This window comes from Lotus japonicus, chromosome 2, assembly GCF_012489685.1.
Source record: "Lotus japonicus ecotype B-129 chromosome 2, LjGifu_v1.2".
Lineage (NCBI taxonomy): Eukaryota > Viridiplantae > Streptophyta > Magnoliopsida > Fabales > Fabaceae > Lotus > Lotus japonicus.
In genome coordinates this window covers 69,992,540-70,012,940 of record NC_080042.1, presented here as the reverse complement: position 1 = coordinate 70,012,940, position 20,401 = coordinate 69,992,540, and the positions used below count along the sequence as shown (strand labels likewise).

Here is a 20,401-nt window from a genome sequence, read left to right as displayed (position 1 = left end):
TTAAAATGTTATTTTCTTGGTTATTCTGAAAGATCTAAAGGTTTTAGAATTTATAATATTATTCATCAAACTGTTGAGGAATCTATCCAGATTAGATTTGATGATAAGCTTGGCTCAGAAAAGTCAAAGCTGTTTGAAAGATTTGCAGATTTAAGCATTGATTGTTCAGAAGCAAATCAACCAATGAAAAGCCCAGAGGATGTTGCTTCAGAGGAAGAAGCATCTGAAGATGTTCCAAGAACTTCTGATCAACTTCAGAAGAAGAAAAGAATAGTTGCTTCTCATCCAGAAGAACTGATCATTGGCAACAAAGATGCTCCCGTCAGAACCAGGTCTATGCTCAAACCTTCAGAAGAGACTCTTTTGAGTCTGAAGGGATTTGTGTCTCTCATTGAGCCGAAATCAGTTGATGAAGCTCTTGAAGACAAAGGCTGGATTCAAGCAATGCAAGAAGAGCTAGATCAGTTCACCAAGAATGATGTATGGACCTTAATGCCTAAACCTAAAGGTTTCCATGTCATAGGAACCAAGTGGGTGTTCAGAAACAAGCTAAATGAAAGAGGAGAAGTAACAAGAAACAAGGCAAGACTGGTGGCTCAAGGCTACAGTCAACAAGAGAGAATTGATTACACTGAGACCTTTGCTCCAGTAGCAAGGCTTGAAGCTATAAGGCTATTGATTTCCTTCTCAGTAAATCACAACATCATTCTCCATCAGATGGACGTCAAAAGTGCCTTCCTCAATGGCTACATTTCAGAAGAAGTGTATGTCAAGCAACCTCTAGGCTTTGAGGACAACAAACATCCAGAGCATGTCTACAAGCTCAAGAAGTCACTCTACGGATTGAAACAAGCTCCCAGAGCGTGGTATGAAAGGCTCAGCTCCTTTCTTCTACAGAATGAGTTTGTAAGGGGTAAAGGTGACAATACTCTTTTCTGCAGAACCTATAAGAATGACATTCTTATAGTTCAGATTTATGTTGATGATATCATTTTTGGTTATGCTAATCCCTCCTTGTGCAAGGAATTTTCTAAGTTAATGCAGGCTGAATTTGAAATGAGCATGATGGGAGAACTTAAATACTTCCTGGGAATTCAAATAGATCAACGACCAGGAGTCACCTATATCCATCAGAAGAAGTACACCCTGAAACTTCTGAAGAAGTTCAACATGAGTGACTGCAACATCTCAAAGACTCCAATGCATTCAACATGCATTCTTGAGAAAGAGGAAGTTTCCTCTAAGGTTTGTCAGAAGCTCTATCGTGGAATGATAGACTCTCTTCTTTACTTAACTGCATCTAGACCTGATATATTGTTTAGTGTGCATCTCTGTGCTAGATTCCAATCAGATCCTAGAGAGACTCACTTAACTGCTGTTAAGAGGATCCTCAAATATCTGAAAGGAACTACTAACCTTGGCTTGATGTATAGAAAAACATCAGAGTATACACTTTCAGGTTTTTGTGATGCTGACTTTGCTGGAGATAGAGTAGAAAGGAAAAGCACTTCTGGAAGCTGCCACTTCCTTGGATCAAATCTTGTCACATGGTCAAGCAAGAGACAGAACACAATTGCTCTATCAACTGCAGAAGCAGAATATGTTTCAGCTGCCACTTGCTGTACACAAACCATATGGATGAAGAACCATCTAGAGGACTATGGATTGTCTATGAAGAAGGTTCCTATCTACTGTGACAACACAACTGCTATCTCACTCAGCAAGAATCCTATTCTACATTCAAGAGCAAAGCATATAGAGGTAAAGTATCATTATATTCGTGATCATGTTCAGAAGGGCACCCTATCATTAGAGTATGTGGATACTGACCATCAGTGGGCAGATATCTTTACTAAGCCCTTGGCAGAAGATAGGTTTTTATTTATTCTTGAAAACCTGAACATGGATTTTTGTCCAGAGTAAAGTTTTCTTCAGAAATTCTGACCATGGTACCTCTGAAGTCATCAGATGTTACCCCTTTCAGAAGTTACTCGATCAGAAGCACTTAACCCACTGGTTAAACTTCTGTGGTAGACAACAATACACGTGTCACTTCATTTGTGACATAGTTCCTTGAGTCGCGTGGTATATCTGCTATAATGATGATGTCTACTCTCCTCTACTATGCTATTTTCAGACTATATACTTTATAACCGTTGATTTTGCCTTTAATTTCTTAGAAAAACTGTCAACGGTTACCATTAAACCCACTATATGCACTGTCACACACGATCTGCCACTCACTTACACTTACGGTTTTGAAACTATCCGTGTGCATTGCATTCATTCATATTTCTTCCTCCAACATTTCCCCTTTCTCTCTGAACCCTAAACCTCCATCTCTAAGAATCATGGGCAAATCAAGGAAACCTAAGGCGAATGTTTCTGCTTCTACCACACAAACTGCCAAAGATCAAGAGAAGCAAAGATTCGAGGAAGCACAGAAGATTCTGAATGCACCAAATGTTGTCACCTGTGCAAAGAAAGTGGAAGAACTGAGTGTGTGCTGCGAAGCAAGAGTTGATTTTGATAATCTTGCTCAACATGGGTTTGATATTAGGAACCAAGTCGAGTTGCAAGGATGGTCTGGGTACTTCAACAGGCTCGTTGGTCCAATCTATCACAAATTGGTTGTCGAGTTCTGGAAGAATGCAGTTTGCAACGACTACTACGTAGTCTCCCATGTACTGGACAAGAAAATTGTGATCTCTGAAGAATCTATAGCAAAACTGCTGGGTATGGGGTTTCAGCAGGGAAAAAGGATCAAGAATGTTGAAGCAAATGTTGCTGGAATGAGGACCGTGGTCAACAAGGCGCTCTATGATAACTGGTCTTACGAGAAAACCAAGTACAACATTAAGGACTTAAAGTCTGAGATGAAGATTTGGCAAAAGATCTTCATGCACTGTATTCACCCCAGAACTGGAGGAACTGATTACCTGAATGCAACTCAGAAGGTAATCATGTACTACATTTCAACTGGTGAGCTTATATGTCTGCCATTCCTACTTTTCAATTATCTGAAGGAGTGTGTTGAGAAATCAAGGACCACAACTGGTTCTGAGAACAAAAGATTCATCTCTTACATTCCGTATGGAAGGCTGCTATCAGACATCTTCATCCAAAATAAGCTTGTCAAGACTCTATCAGATCTTGGACTTCACGAAGATCTGGCCATGACAGTTGGTGATGCTCTCAATGGCACAAAATTGAAGAAAATGCAGATCATTGAGAAGATTAAAGTTGCTCCCAAAGAAGACACCTCTGATGAAGTTCGTCGGAGAAATTACCCCATTGATGACTTTCCCATTTGGTCCAAGAAGGACAATCCAGCATGCATTCTGGAATATGTCAGGATGCTCAGAAGTCAAGGTGATCCAATCACCCTTACAGAATTTGTCAATACTCTTCCTGAAAGTCCTCCTCAACTGGTTACCAGGAAATCCAGAAGAGCAACAAGCAGCAAGCCCTCAGATCCTAAGGGAAAAGGGATTCTGATAGAGGAACCTGCAAAGAAGAAGGCTGCTTCCAAGACTGTGATCATCAGGGAACCATCTTCTAAAAGGCCTCTGAAGAGAACCTCAACTCAACAACAACAAATGTCTGATTCTGAAAGCTCAGAAGACACATGGGTAGACCCCTCAAGTGAGGAGACTAAAGATGAAGACAGGCCTCGGGCTAAGAGACGCAAAATCATTCTTGAGGAAGAGGAAGATGAGCAGGATGACCATGAGATCATCCAGAATGTGATTCAGGGTATAAGAGACTCCTCAGAGGCTGAAGAATCCACAGATTCTGATGAGGTACACTTGGTAAGAAGAAGAAAGCTGCCTCTGAAAGGTCCCCTTCAGCAGAAAGAGACAGTTGCAGAACAAGCTTCTGAATCTGCTTCAGAAGTACAACGTGAAAGAAGATCTAAAAGAACTTCTGATCCAGCAAGGGTTGTCCAACTCACCAGAACCTCACCCATCAGAAGCCCTGCTAAGGTAATTACTCAAAGCATTAATTCTGATTCTGCTTTAGTAGTTATACCTGAACAACCCCTGCCTATATCTACTTCCATGCCTACCTTAACCCAAACAGCACCCACTCAACCTGAAACACAAACTCACACACAAGCTGAACCTCAAGCTCCTACTTCAACCATCCAAACAGCTACCACAGCCATCCCTTCCATTCCAATTTACACCTCTTCCACATCCATCCCAACTGAACTAGTACCTCATTTCAATTCCTTCATTCAAGGCATTATTCAAAGTGAGGCAACTCTAAAAACCTTAGTTCAGCAATTCACTCCCAAGCCAGCATCCACTCCATACACCTTTCTCATAACCCAGACTGGTGAGATCCCTGCTGAGAAAGAAAAAGAGGATGATGATGTTCAGATCCTTGAACCGCCTTTCAATGTGAAGCCTCTTCAACAAATTGCTTCCAATTTTGAAGATCGGATTCCAGATGCTGCTGAGACCTCCTATGTGTCTTTGTCTAACTACTCAGCAGTCAACTCACAGGATCTGAGTTTCACTTCACCTGAGAAGACTGTCACCTCAAGGCAAAGGCCAGATACTATTTCTGAAGCTGAGTATATGGATGAATCAGATCACTCAGGCGTAGAGAAGGTCCATGAGATTGGTTCCACCATCTCAGAGAACATGGATGAATCAAATGCTTCAAGCTCAAATGCTGCCAGAACTCCTCAGCCTGTTCTGACCCTGGCTACCTCTTTCCTTCCTCAGAATCTTCCTCAACTCATTCAGGAGTTTTCTGAAGAGGCCACCAGAAGGCTGAACTGGCTGTATCAGGTAACTGATAATCAGTTTGATGCTTCTCTTGTTGATAGTCTATGGTCTGCATTTGAGAGATGGTCAGAAGGCAAAGGTCATGAACTTCAGAAGCAACTTAGCAGGGAGAAAAGATTAAGAGTTCATGATGCATCCGAAAGGGCCTATGAGCAGAGGCAGAGAGTGCTACACAAGGTATGTGAACCCTTGAGAAGAGCTATGGCTGAAAGACCATGTGTTGTCTCTGAATGCACCTCAGAAGATGCTGTGATGGTATCAGCAGAGGAAGAAGAAGAAAGCACAGATGGCATAGTCATTCTGGAAGATGCAGATGCTGATGAAGTTCAGAAGCAAGGGCCAATTCAAGTTGATATTGCAATGTCATCAGAGGCTGAAGTTGTTCCTCATGTTAAAGCTCCAGAAGTTCCTTCATCTGATCCAGCTCCAGAAGCTGAAATTCTTGCTGCCCGAATTGACAGAATTCAGAATGATCAGCAGAGGTTATTTCAGATGGTTGAGGAACAAGGACGTATTCAGAATGAGCAAAGCAAGCAAATTCAAGAGTCCTCAGGCAAAATGGAAGCAATCATGAAGTACCTCATGGACAACCTTCCCTCCTCTTTCAAGCCTTGAATTCCTCATCTCTATCATGCATACATTTAATTGTTATGACTGCATTTACTTTATGCTGACTTTGCTTAATTATTCGTATCTGATTCAATGCACCGTCCGTTTAGTAACTCACATGCCTTTATGATTTGATAAGTTTTATGCATGATTTTCTGTTACTTTTTCTCCTTATAATCTCCGCAATCCTTCTTCTTCATCACAACGCAATTCACTTCCTTATCATTCTGTTCCATTCTCCCTAGTTCAAGAATGACTTCTGTCGACTTAATTTCTGAACTCAAGACTTTGGTATTTGACCAAGTCTTTCCATGGAGTGTAAATCCTTCTTCCTCTCAGATCTCTCAAGCTCTTGAGAAGATTGAGCATCTTCTGACCTGTTGGCTCACTTCTCATCAGACTCACTGTCTTCAGAACCTTCAAGATGTTCTGAATGATCTCCTCCGTCTGACCAATCGCCAGGAGGACATTGAAGCTCAGCTCCAGGGCATTTGCATGCTTCTGGAATATGAGGAAGATCACCATGAAGCGGATCCAGAGGCTGTCCAGGAGAATGTTGCCTTCAAGGAGGACCTGGCTACTCAGTTAGCCTCAATTGATAAGGACATTCGTCCTCTCCACCTTCAACTTCTCTCCATGAAGAATTCTCGAGCCTTCCTGTTTGTCTAGGCTTAGTCTTCTTCTTTCCTCTCGATCCTTTGTACTTTTTCTCCATTCAATAATAATACCCTATCTTATTTGCATCACTTCTCTGTTATTGCTATTGTTGATTGTGTTTTTCACTCTTTTTGATTATGACAAAAAGGGGGAGTACATAAATTGGTTTTGATAAATTTTTATATTACATAAAACCAGTAGAGGAGAATAAGTATCAATACTTATAGCACATAGATAATGTCAAGCGTCTCAGATAAGGAATACATTTTGAACTAATCTTGCTTCTAACGCTTTATTCCAATTATATCTGGACAAGACTCTATGTTATTATGTGAGATTCGCTAAGCTCTGAAACCATCACTTCTGATGAGTATACATCTTTTCAAGCGTATATTCTGCTCACATAACCAGACTCCGAATCTAGATTCTTCACAAATTCATCAAGTCATAGATTCAGGGGGAGACCCTTGCTCAGAATCAGGTTTTAACCCAGATTCAGAAAGAGCATTGCAAACTGTTACACAAGGATAAGTTTAATCTCTGATCCTTTCTCTCTTGTGTATTCAGTTTATTGTGAAAAAATTGTTCATCAAAATACTTGTTTTGTCATCATCAAAAAGGGGGAGATTGTAAGATCAAGGGTTGATCAGTGGTTGCATCTCTATGTTTTGATGATGAACAATTGTGGTACCCTAACGTTTGTCTTTTTAAGTTGTGACAAACAGGTTCTGAATCTGACCCAAGCCTACTCGTTCAGAAGAAGAAGAACCAAGGGTTACTAAAAAGAGAGCTATTTAATCTATCATGTTCGTTCTGAACAGTGGCAAATACTTCAGAAGCTCTGAAGATGGAAGCTCTCAAGAAGATCTGAAGAACTCAAGTCAGAAGTTCTGAAGACCAGATGTTCCAGTGGAACGGTCCAAAAGCAGAAGACTCAAGTTCTGAAGACTTGCAAGAAGTTGGTTCTGAAGACCCAGGCTATTCTAGCTCTGACGATCAGAAGTTTTGAGGAACCTGTTCAGAAGCAGAAGTTGCATGGTCAGAAGAATCCAAGCTTCAATCTGACGATGATCAGAAGCTTCATCAACGTTCATCTGAAGCTCCTTCATCACAAGTCAACTGGTGAAAGGACAGGTCGCTATCACAGTACAACGTCGTACAAGTCTCAGTCTGTCCGCCACCTACCTTGTACAGCCTAGCAGTCTGATATTACAGAATTGCCACTCCAACGGATAAAACCCTAGCAACGGCTACATCACAAGTCTTGGAGTATATAAAGGCTGAAGAAAGAAGAAAGAGGCTAAGAAACTCTGCTGAAAATATTCAACACATACGAACCATTCTCTTAGCATTATTTCTTCACTGTTCTTAAACTTCTGAGTTTACTATTCGCTTGTTAGAAGCACTCCTTGTAAACCCGAAACCTTTTACATCATACTGTAAAGTTCATCAAGAGACCAAGGTTGGTCGGATCTTGAGAGGATTGAATCAAGGTTGATTCAATATTTAGCTAGTCTTAAGAGGATCGGTAGATCAGCTTCTTAAGAGGATACTAGTGAGAAAATCAGTGTACTGTTAGTCACTTAGCAGATTGCAAAGTGCAGTTGTAACACTCATTGATTTTAGTGGATTGCCTTCATCAGAAGAAGGAAGAAATCACCTTCACAGGTGGACTGGATTAGCTTGAGCTTTTATCTCAAGTGAACCAGGATAAAATACTCGTGTGCTTTACTTCCTATCATTCAGCACTTAGTTTTTATCCTTGAGTTTTGAAAAAGCCAAAAAGTATACCCGAGATTCAAAAACTCTATTCAAACCCCCCCCCCCCTTTCTAGTGTTTTTCGCACCTTCACATCTTGCTTTGAAGAACTGGGTCCAACATCTTGCTTGCCACCATCATTGCCTCTCCACTTATCAGATTTTCACTTGTCTTTCCCCTTTTTGGATTTCTCATACTGATATCTTTGCTTCCCTCTATGTTGCCTGCAAGGCTTGCTCAGAATGACGATCTGGATTCCTTTCTTTCAGCCGTTGTTCATGGGCTTCGAGGGTTCCTTGAAGTTCTTCAACCTTGAAGAGCTCTAAGTCTTTGGATTCGTAAGAAATGGCAACAACTATGTGATCAAAAGAAATGGTTAGAGTTCATAATACCTTTTCCACAATCTTTTAATCATATAGTGTTTCTCCACAACCCTTCATCAAGTTTGTCAGGGTCAAATTGCAGACAATCTGAGTTTCTAGAGAGAGATATTTAGAGAGGAAAAACTTTTCTATTACTATTGACAATCTGAATTACATCACAGTATCATACACTATTTAAACTCTATCTCTATACAGCTGTTATATTTTCAATATAGCTCAGCATAATCTTGCCACATGTTATATCAGTAATACAACTCATTAATCAGAACACAACTGATTACTTATCTCTAACACGCCCCCGTAATCACTATGTTCAATACATCTAACCCCAATTTTATTTCTGAGTGTCTCAAAACTTTCCCTCTTAAGAGGTTTAGTCAACAAATCTGCGAGCTGCTCCTCAGATTTGCAGAATTCAAGTCTCAATTTGTTTTTACTGACTTGATCTCTAATTCAGAATAAACTACAATAACTTCTAAATAAATTGCAATTAGTGCTAATTAATTCTGATCAACTGACCAGAATCAATAATAACTTCAGATGTATTCTTTTGGATTAATTGTTAATTATTTCCTTTTTTTCAGATTGAGATGGGAACAAATGTTGGGAAGAATTAGTTTCTAATCAACAATAACGACGAGTTTTTATTTCTGAATTTTACTCATGATGATTGATATAGAAGAATTAGTAGTTGCACGAAAACGAAAATAAGACTTTCGTGATTGTAATATAGCAATGACAAAAAATTGTAAATTGAAGATTTCAATATAGATAAACAAACAAACAACAATTAATGAATGATAAAGTATTAAAATCAACTACCCTATATTATATATGATTAGTCTGATGAATAGATGAGTGTGTTTATAGAAATATTCAATGTTAGTCATCTAGGGAATCCAAGTTTTGTGCTAAGGAAGCAGCAAATACATCGATTTGTATAGAATAGATTTGCTTTATATGATAATAAACAAAATTGAGTTTTAATAAGCATTAAAATAAAATAATTTCCTATAGTTATAATATTGGCTACTTTGAATACAAATTTTGCATTTCACTTATATTGAATATTGGTTCCACTATATAAAAGGATGAATGTGTAAAGTTTGACTTTTCACCATTCTGTTACAAAATAACTACTAAATTTGAGATCAAATTCAGAATGTTTTAAAAAATACTTAGATCATTAAAAATCGAACCTTTTAGATGTTGTCAAACACTTATTGGTATACAACATTGTTTGTTGCGTTTGAGAGGTTTCCTTTATCGTCTAAAATCAATAATTTCAACTATTTTCTTGATTTCACTCTTGAAAGAGCAACATAGAGCTGGTCATGAGTGAAAAATGGTATAGGCAGATATAGGGCAACATGAGATAAGGATTGACCTAGACTATTATTTGTAGTCATTGCAAAGCATAAAGTGACAGGAAATTGTGGTCTTGAGAATTTGAACAGTAATCCAGGGTCAAATGATATTAAGCTTATTCGAGGGAGTTATGTTGTAATTGATGCTGCAATGACATTTTTTGTCAAATCTATTACTATCAAGCGAGTTATGTTGTATAAACCAACATATGTGTAGTCTATAGTCCGAAGAAGCATAATAGGAACACCAACCTTCAAAATAAGTATGTGGTTTGTAATGTTTGAACATTTGACGTCATTCAAGAACTCATAAGTGAACCTTCTACCTCTGTGTCCTCAACAGACTTGCATGTAGTGTCAAAGCTCAAATATTCCTTCTCAACACCAGGAACCATGGATGACTTGAAATTATTGACATGCTCAATTCTCTCAAGGGTTGGTGCCAAAATTACTCTTTCTTCAAAGAATGAATTATTTTTCATGTTTGCAATCATTTTAGCATCAGCAAAATTCACCAAGCTATGTATATGATCATGTGATTTTTCTATCAACAAATCTTGAGGTATTTCTATCATGATTTGAGCAACATCAATTGTGTGAATGTACTATCTCCAGCCTAGAGAATCTATTCTGCAAATTCTCTAGTTTCTTCATTGGTTGATGATGATGAATTTTTTTGTAATCTCATGTTTTTGGTCAATTTTAATATTGTGCATGAGTTCCAAAAGTATGAAGAATTAATTGAAGATTCAATGATATTTTCTCGGCTACCTTTTCGAACAACAGGAAGAATTTGCTTTAAATCTCCTCCCAGGACCACAACTTTACCACCAAATGGTTTATCATAACCAAAATTCAAACGGGTTTTCATCATGTCATTCAAGTTCTATCTAATGCTTCAAAACAATGTTTGTTCAACATTGGTGCTTCATCCTATATGATCAAACTTGTCTTTTTAAGTAATTCAGCATTTTGAGATCCTTGTTTGATACTACATGTTGATATATCATTAATTGATATATAAATAGAAAATCATGAATGAGCAGTCCTCCCTTCAAGTAACAACAAAGAAAGCAATACCACTTGATGCCACGTTCAAAACAATGAGTCATTGTGATCTTAAAACTTAAGACAATGTATTCCACATAAATGTTTTTCTTGAACCTCCAAATCCATATAGAAAGTAAAACCCTCAATGATTGAATAAAACCGAACTCATTATTTGTTTATACACTTCGGATTACTCAGTAATCAAAGACTTTAATAGTGCTTCATGTGTATCACACATTTCTTGTTTACTGTAATTCAACTCGTCGGCAACAAACTTGTTTTAAATTGTAGATTTTCAAAAAATCGGGGATATGACATACATGAGAATTCTTTAAGTGACCTCCCATTGTAACATAGAAGTTTCGTGTACTGCTTCTTAGAATGTCAAGATAATTTTTCCAATAATAGAATAATTTTGTCGTTACTTTTTCCAATAAAAGAAAAGCTTCAATGTGTGGATATGGCAAGATGTTATCAACTTGGTACTTTATATGTTTTTGCATGCTATACCAAGTACCACAAAGGTGTTGAAGTCTAGCCCAAGTTATACTCCTCATAGCCATTGAAGAAGGGCATGTGTTGTGTTAGACTGTTAGTATCATTTGGACAGAAGTTAGTTCAAACACATGTGCTTCCTTGGATTTTTTACATGCAGTTAGAAAGGATACTCTGAATGAGAATGCTTCATTCCATGCTTTTATTTTTATTTTTAATGACACATGAATGATGAATCTTGAGTATATATAAGTTGGTTTTAAAGTCTTGCTGTTTTGTGGATTGGAATATCATATAAATTTCTCTAACTGTTCCTCATTTCCCTTTTTTCTATCCGAGCAGTTTAACTGCTGAATTTCACTTTGCAAGGCCAAAAGAAAAAGCAGATGATGCAAGATGTGAATTCGGCTAATGGATTTAGTCATTCTATTGGTTATTGTTTCTGATCTGAGTGTCTAGGTAGCTGAACTCTGTGATTTTTTGTACCTTTATTCAATAAAATTATATCAAGTGAAACTTATCTCTAAATTCCAATTCCACCTTTTTGTGCGTGTTTCAGACAACTCTACTACTTCAGCTTTCCCCTTTACTTTCACTCAACATGTCAAATTACCTTCTCTCTTCAGGTCCTTTTATGTGTAGATGAGAATGTGCTTAGATCTTGATTGGGAATATTGGTGTACACAGTACACCCTTTTATGACAACTTAACAAGAACACTATGAAAATTGCATAAAATGCTTCGTTTCCCTCAATATTTATGCAGAAAGGTTGTTACTTATTACACTGATTGTTTTTGTTAGCCGTATGTTGGTACTCATTTTAATGTTGTTATTCTTCGTGCTTTTATCTGCTAGCATGGTAGGTGAGTCTAAGAGATATTGTAACTGAAACTATTGATGACAGAGAAACATTAAGTGATTAATTTGTAACGGGTGCGAGACATTAAAAGTGATTAATTTGTAATGTGTGTGCAAAAACATTAAAAGTGAATAATTTGTAACTGATGAGACATTACAAGTGATTAATTTGTAACTGATGAGTTGCAACAATTTCAATTTAAAAGGAAAGTTAAATGCACTTTAATCCAATTAATGTGAGAATTTGAAAGATTGGTATTATAATATAAACATCTTACATGGTAGTTGATTTTTGTGAACATACAAGTAATAAACATCTTAATAACCTCAAAAAATTAAACACTTATGATTATTGTACACATTATCATTTACAAGATACTTGATTTTTTTTGAATAAAAATAAATTCTTTTCGGTTACAAAAGAAAAAGAACTTTAAAAATATAATCTAAAAGTAATGTAATTAAAGAATGCAAAGTAATCTAAAATTAATAAAAACTAAAAAAGGAAAATTTTTTAAAAAAAGTGCAATTTGGATTTATCATAAAATACATTACAAAAACAATATTTGAAAAAAAAACAAGTTTAAAACATTGAACTTTTTTACTTATCATATGTGACATGGAGATATCACATTTTGATATTTTTTTTAGTTATCATATGGGGACATAAAGATATGGGACATAAAGATGTAAAATATTGATAATTTATTTACTTAACATAATAGAGGCCATAGAGTTGTAACATTGGATGGATCAACTTATACATATTGGGATGAATTTTTAACTCTGAAGTCCTCAAATTTGGGTGTCCAAGCTGCTGAATTTTCTTTGTGTACAATATTGATATAAAAAAACTATCAATTGAGCATTTAGGAAAACTAGCACAAAAGATAACAACTCAATAAAAAAAACAAGCATTGAGTAAAAAAAACATACAAATTTTAAAAAAACATACAAAACACACGGATTTAAAAAAAAAACACAAAAAAATGAATATCCACGTGCATCGCACGGGTAAAAGTACTAGTATGTAATACAAAATTAGTTAACTTTGACAATAAACTATGCCCATGTTTTTTGTCAATAAAATTTTATAGGCAATATATATATTTGGAAAAGAACATAAAGTTTTAATAGAACCTGAAATGCAAGGAAGGAAACAATGAGAGATTTTACAATTTTTTTTGATAATTCACTTCAAAGTAGCAACAGTGGAAAAAAAATGGAGAGAAGAAACAATGAGTGAATAACAAACTTATATATATTACTATAGATATATAAGTCACAAAAAAATGGTTATGAATAAACACAAATTAATTTTTTCAATTTTGAAAATGTAAAAAGAACAAATATTTTATTTATTAGTTTATTTTTTTGAAATTTTTTAATTTGTTAATATAAAACACTATTACTAATAATTGTTAAAATTGTACTTCTACGTCGCACTTCCTAATTCTCAGTTGCAATTAAGATAACCCATTTTTTTTTATTATTCTACAACCTTTCTCAAGTCTCAGTAGTATATACTATATAGCTACAATTTTGTTGGGCCTAAGACACTTGCTTCCATGGTCTAACCCATTACACAGCCCTAGCCGGTAGCGAAGGGAGGTGGCGAGTGAGTGGTGGTTATTATGAGTGTGGAGTTGGTAGTGGTTAGGGGTGTACAAGGGACGGGTTGGGACGGGTTTTGGTTAACCCTATCCCGGCCCTAAATGTTGATCGGGTCAATTCAAAGCCCCTAACCCGTCCCTAGACCCGAAGCATCCCGACATTATGCGGATCCAATTTAGGACGGGTCTATGTAGGACGAGACCGGGTTGGCCCGAGGGACAATAAGTTTAAGACTATTTGATACTAATTGTAAAATTTAAAGATAATAACATACTAAAATAGTTATAAGTTGGAACTATATTTTAGAAGAAATAACTTGAAAGGATCTAATTCTTTCATAATCTATTGCACTTGAGATGTTTACATTTTGTTTGATCATTTCTTCACTTGTCTCACATATGTATAATACACACACATGATTTTCTCTTGTTAGAGCATGAAAGTGTCCATAGTTTGATCAACGTATATTTAATTCATAAGGTAGATGTTAAACATTTTAATCTCATCTACATGGTAAGATAAATTTGAGCACCTTGTATCACATTTTAATCATTATAACAAACTAAAATTTTATAAAATATATATGTCGGACGGGCCGGGTGACCCGAGTGTCAACCCGAACCCGACCCGAAGTCGGGTAACTCGAAGATCAACCCGAACCCGGTCTCTTTTAATGATCGGGCCGGGTTCAACCCGGCCCTAAAGGCTTGAGCTGGGACGGGTTGGCGGGTAGGGCCGGATCTTGTACACCCCTAGTTCAAGCTAGGTTTTCTCAGTACAGGTTAGCAACATTTCCTCCTTTATCTGATTTTTTTGCTTTTTTTTCTACTTTCTTGAACACACACGTTAATTGAAAACTTTTCAACATCTAATTTCACTTTTCTGCACCAATTCAAGTTAGGATTATACTTTATAACACCTTTTTGGCCAATTGCTCCCTATATAAGGCACTTCAATTGAGATTTTTGTGGCACACTCATACCACACACGAAAATGAAGATCGTTTGTTTGATGTTGGAATCAAGGGAAGAAGGTTGTTGTGGTGGAGTCCACGGTGGTGAGGGAGATTCACGACGAGGTGGGAGGCTGAAGCGAGACCAGAAACAGGGGCGAGCTCACCGGAGATGATGTCTAAAGGGCCCTTATTTTTGTTACTGCAAGGTATCCAATGCATTAAAAAATAAACAATTTCAAAGACCTGTTATTTTTATTATTCATTTTCTAATAAATTTTGTTTATTTGGATTGACTTTTGAATGCATTCTGCAGCCAAACCATAGTTTTTGAAGATGCTACCACTTTTGTAAGTGGTGATACTAATACCCTTGAATTTTTCTTTAGTTCTTTTTAAATTATAGTAAGAAAGAATGATAGAGTTTCTGGATATTCTTTTGTTGTGTTGTTCTATCAGACTTTTAGTGCAGCAAACTCTATCCACTTCTACCCCAGGTAAAGTTCATTTCTTTTCCTATTCTAATCTTATTTTTATGACTCTTTTATCTAATGTCTAGGAAGCATTTTCCTCTTTAGCTGCATAACTTTTTTGTGGACAAAATTACATGCTTATGTGGTTGCTGTCAGCAAATGGATGGTGTCATGGTGAAGACTTATATGTCACTGGTTTTTTGTTATAAAAATAGTTTGGATATCTAGCACTCTTCCAGAAAAAGGGATATTTTATTGAATTTCTGAAAGAAAAGATGATAGCTGCAATTTGCATATATTGTTCTTCAGGGCAAGTTATGATCATCTTATTTAATGTTGAATTTTTCCTTCTCGGGCTGTGCATCTTTCTGAAACTCTGCAAATTCTTATTTATCCCTTTTAATAGCATCTTCATTCTCAGGAGATTTTGCTGCTCTTGTATACTTATGGAATCCTTTTAAAATTGTTGCATGTGTTGGTATATCCACATCTGCAATTGAGAACTTGATGGTTGTGTTATCACTTTATGGAGCATGTACAAGACTAGCTCCCGTGGCAGCTTTTGGGTGGGTCATGGCTACACATTTGTCTCTATACCCTGCAATCCTTATTATCCCAGTCATATTATTTTAGGGTATGGTCCTGATGCTCCTCCTAGGAAATTATTCTGGCTAAGGAAAAATGATAAAGTTGACAATTCCACCTCAAGCAATAGAAGTTGTTTAGAAGAAGTAGACAATGAGCCACGGGAACCATATTTATTCTCATGGAGGCCAGTTGTGCATTTTTTGTTCTGGACTTTACTGTCTACAGGAGTTGTTCAAAAGGACCTAGATATGTCTTCATTCTCACCATACAAGATTTATATCCAAACATTGGGGTTTTGTGGTACTTCTTTGCAGAAGTTTTTGACTTCTTCAGAGATTTCTTTTTGATAGTATTCCATGGAAATATTTTGTCGATGATGGTGCTATTAGCCTTAAGGCTCAATCACTGGCCATACTTTTTTTGGCTTTTGTATATGTTGTGATTTCTTCTATTTGAAGTCTTATCATTCGGTTGGTGATTCAGCTCTATAATTGGGTTTGCTGGGGTTATTTGCTTATGAATTCAAAGATAGCAGTTTTCATTCTTCCTATTTTCAGGCTACATTGGAGTTTCACTTCTTAGCCCTGTGATGCACAACTTATGGATATGGAGGGTACTGGGAATGCGCGCAATCTTTTACTTTGCTACTGCAATTGGCTATGCTTGCTTGCATATCATTCTCGTAGTTGAAAGTGTTAGTTCGATGCTCAATCAAGACAGAATGCTAACAAACTAACAAAATTCAGCACACATACAGTGAAAAAAAAATGTGCAATTAGTACTCTTTCAAACCACCTTATATTTTTACTCTTTCAAACCACTTTAATTTATAATTTTCACAGAGTACATTGCTATCATCAGAAGAAGTCTTTGGGACTTTTGTCAATTCAAGATCTTTAACACCAATCTTACTACAAAGTAATTGAACAAAGACACTTCAATGAAGCATTTCATCGAACAACTTAAGGGCATCATAAAAATCAGTTTGTACAAATGTAGAAGTACAACACACAATTGCAGAAAAGAAACTAGACTCAGATTAAAGGCTTCAAATTCCATGAACACAATCAAGAGCTGAAATAAAAACAGTATGAAAATTGAACTTGTAAACAACTGAATTCAAGAAAAACGAACCAAATCAACAAGGACATAAGGAGAAGAGGAAAACGAAATCAGCATGCTGGTTGGAGAAGCGGGCTAGGCTGCCGGAGATCCACCACCGCACCACGCTTGGTCATTGTTGCCGCCAGCGAAAGGAAAGGAAAAACGATTTCTTTCCTCTGAAACCAAAGAGAAGAACGTGAATGGTGAATTGGGATATATCTAAAATAAAAGGATTACTAAGCTATTAAATAAATTGGTAGGGATTATTATGCAATTAAATTAAATAATAAAATATATATTACGAAAATAAAATATTAGAAGTGATGTGGATAATAAAATGACATGTGTCAGATTATAACTGGTACAACAAGGTCATGGGTGATTGTTAAGCCAAAATTACAAGTACTACAATTCTCGACACCATGGTGCAAAAGTGGTTTCTCGACAGAAAGGGTTGGGCGAAGCCGGCAACCCAGCACACGATGTCCCTCAAAGACAAGTTAGTAAAAGCCATAACTCGACACACTCAGAAGATGAAGAAATCTCGATCATCTTAATGGAAGAGGCAGTTACCGAATAACAAGCAACTACAAGCACGTGCGTACACCCACGATGCCACGAATAGCAACGGTTGCCCACGATTCAGAACCATCCACGTGGCAATAGAGTCACGTGCGCAAAGACCATCGGCTAAACGTGGGGTATGGCGCCAAAATTCAAAACCCACGAAGCCATCGTGCATCTAAGGAAAACCGCCAAGAACATGGGCAGAAAGAACGATATAAATAGAGGAAGCAGCAGCAGAAGAAGAGGTTCCCAACTAAAAACTCTGAAAATTCACCAAAAGCTCTAAACGTCCGCATCAATGAGACTTCGAGAGCAGAACGTGATGATGGAGGAGTATGTTGCAGAACCAACGCTTTAGTTTCCCTGCATTTCAGTTTGTTGATTTCCAGTTCTTGTGTGTAGCTTGTTTTGTCGAAATTTGCTTTCATGCTATTTTAGTTTGCTTGACTGTTTTGTAATCGACCCATATTCAATAAAGTCCAGTTTCGTTTGAGTTGTTTATTGTTGTCGAGAATACACTCGTTCACACACTACACTTTGGCAAAGCGTTTTCTCAAAAGGACCCCGAATCTAAACTTCCTTTAGTCGAACTAAGAGGATATTTGTTTACCAAAAATCCGTGTAAACAAATTGGCACGCCCGGTGGGACCGTTTTTGTGAAAACTAAGTTTTACAGAAGCATTTTGTGTGTTTGGGTTTATTGCATGCTATTTGGTATTTGCTACTTGTCTTGATTGTGATTTACATGCACCTGAGAAGTGGTAAGACTTTGAGTATGGCAAGTAATCGAGGAAGAACCTCTCCTCAAGGATCTAACATGGGTAATCAGAGTAGCCCTGGGGGAAGTAGCAGTAACAATAATGAAGAAGTTTCTACTGGAATGGGGCATGGCACCAGTATGCCAACCCAGAACGTGGCAATTTCTGCAGTTGCAGAATTGCCTGTATCTACATCAGTACAGGCACAAATTGTTCCAACGATTGCGAGGGACATGCCTTATGGTATGCCTACATCTATGATGCAAGGCATACAAGGCACGTATTCGACGTTCCCTGAAAATGTTCCCCCATTCAGCATACCCCCTTTTGGGGCAAATGGAACAATGTTAAACTTGGGAAGTCGAGTTAGTCCCCCTATTCCTGGATCTAGTTCACAAATTTATTTATCTACAGGTATGAATAATGGTTCACTTCAAGCCATTAGGCAGCAAGTAGATGATAGTAACCATGAAATGGTTAACATGCTATCTCGACAGATAGGTGAGCTAATCAACCCTGTGCTCCAAAATAATAATGCCAATAATCAGCATTTGGCACGACAGATGGATCGTTTGGCGACAGCCCTGGGGGCACCAGTCGAAATCCAACCGGCACCAGGGATTAACCAAATCCCGTTGCCTAACCATGTCCCTGCCCCGGTGCGCTATCAGGCGCCGCAACACCAAGAGATGAGGGCAAACCCTTTGTACGAGGCAGTGCAGCCACCATTGCAAAATGTGTATATGGTAAACAGGGAAGAACACGCTGATGGTGTGCTAGAAAGAATTCGACACCAGAACGCTGGGGGGCAACAAAATGTTGCTGCTGTGGTGGAGCAATTGTTGAACCAACATGGTTTCAACGTGGGTTTCGCGAATAGACCCCATTTTGTGTCAGCCTTTACAGAGGAGGTTCTCGAATCAGAACTTCCTCGAGGCTGGAAGGTCCCCAAATTCACTAAGTTCTCGGGGGATTCAGGAGAGTCCACGGTAGAACACATAGCCAGGTACCAAATCGAAGCAGGGGACTTAGCCATCAATGAAAATTTAAAAATGAAGTACTTCCCGAGTTCTTTAACCAAAAATGCATTTACCTGGTTCACCACCCTCGCTCCTAGGTCAGTCCATACATGGGCTCAGTTGGAAAGAATTTTCCATGAACAGTTCTTTAGGGGAGAGTGCAAAGTAAGTTTGAAGGATCTGGCTAGTGTTAAAAGAAAGCCAGCAGAGTCTATTGATGATTACCTAAACAGGTTTAGGATGCTTAAATCCCGATGTTTCACCCATGTCCCTGAACACGAGCTAGTTGTCTTAGCCGCTGGTGGTCTAGAATATTCCATTAGAAAGAAAATCGACACTCAGTATATTCGAGATATGTCTTTACTCGCAGATAGAGTGAGGCACATCGAATTGCTAAAGGCCGAAAAGTCAGAGGAAAGGGCCAAGACTACTAAGTGGCCAAAGAAGGAGAAGGTAGCGTACATAGATGCGGATTCAGTAGGTCAGAGTCCATGTGTCTATCGAGAAGTCCCGGCGGACGTCGATTTGAATGACTTCAATCTGGCTGAACTTCAGCCAGGGGATCCTTATGTTTGTAAAGCATTGAAACCACGTGAAAACAAACTTGGGGAAGAAAACCCCAAGAACACGATTCCTGCTGTGAAAACTTATACTTTTGATGTGGCCAAATGCGATGCAATCTATGATATACTTGTGTCTGATGGTTTGCTTGTGGTCCCTAAAGACCAAAAACTTCCTTCTCCTGAACAAAGGAAAGGGAAGAAATATTGCAAATATCACAACTTTTTTGGTCATTGGACCTCACAATGTGTTCGTTTCAGGGACCTTGTGCAGGGAGCATTGGACTCAGGAAGACTCAAGTATGATGAAAAAGCCAAAGGTCAAATGAAGATCGACTCTGATCCACTGCAGATAGCTGAGGCCAACTATGTAGAGCCTTTCTACATTGGCATGGTCGACATTTCCGAAAAGCTGAGTCTGGGTTTGACGCTGGGAGAAGTAAGAGAAGAAAACATAGCTGTCGAAGAACCAGAGATTGAGAAAGAAGTGAACTTGGAAGAGGTTTACCCCAAGGCTGGAGAAACCCTTGTCGAGTTTCTATCCCGCAGCAAAAATGGCGAGAAAGAAGTTATGCTGTGCCCTCGATGCAGCGCTGTTTTCGACAAATCCGCAGCCAAGGCCTATCAAGATTCAGAAATGAAAAGGCATTATCAGAGGAAGGCTCCTGTATCCAGGAGACTGAAGTACCCTCACGAGGAGTGGGTCGAGAGAGACCAGGAACTCGATGGCCATAAAGGCCAGAAAGCAAGCAATAAAGACAAAACTTACCTCCCCAATGCTGGATTGCT

At 37.9% G+C, this 20,401-nt stretch overlaps 1 pseudogene; it reads left to right on the top strand.

Moving 5' to 3' along the window:
* Positions 1 to 14,716: 14,716 nt before the first annotated feature.
* Positions 14,717 to 16,340, top strand: LOC130736954 (uncharacterized; annotated as a pseudogene).
* The last annotated feature ends 4,061 nt before the right edge of the window (positions 16,341 to 20,401 follow it).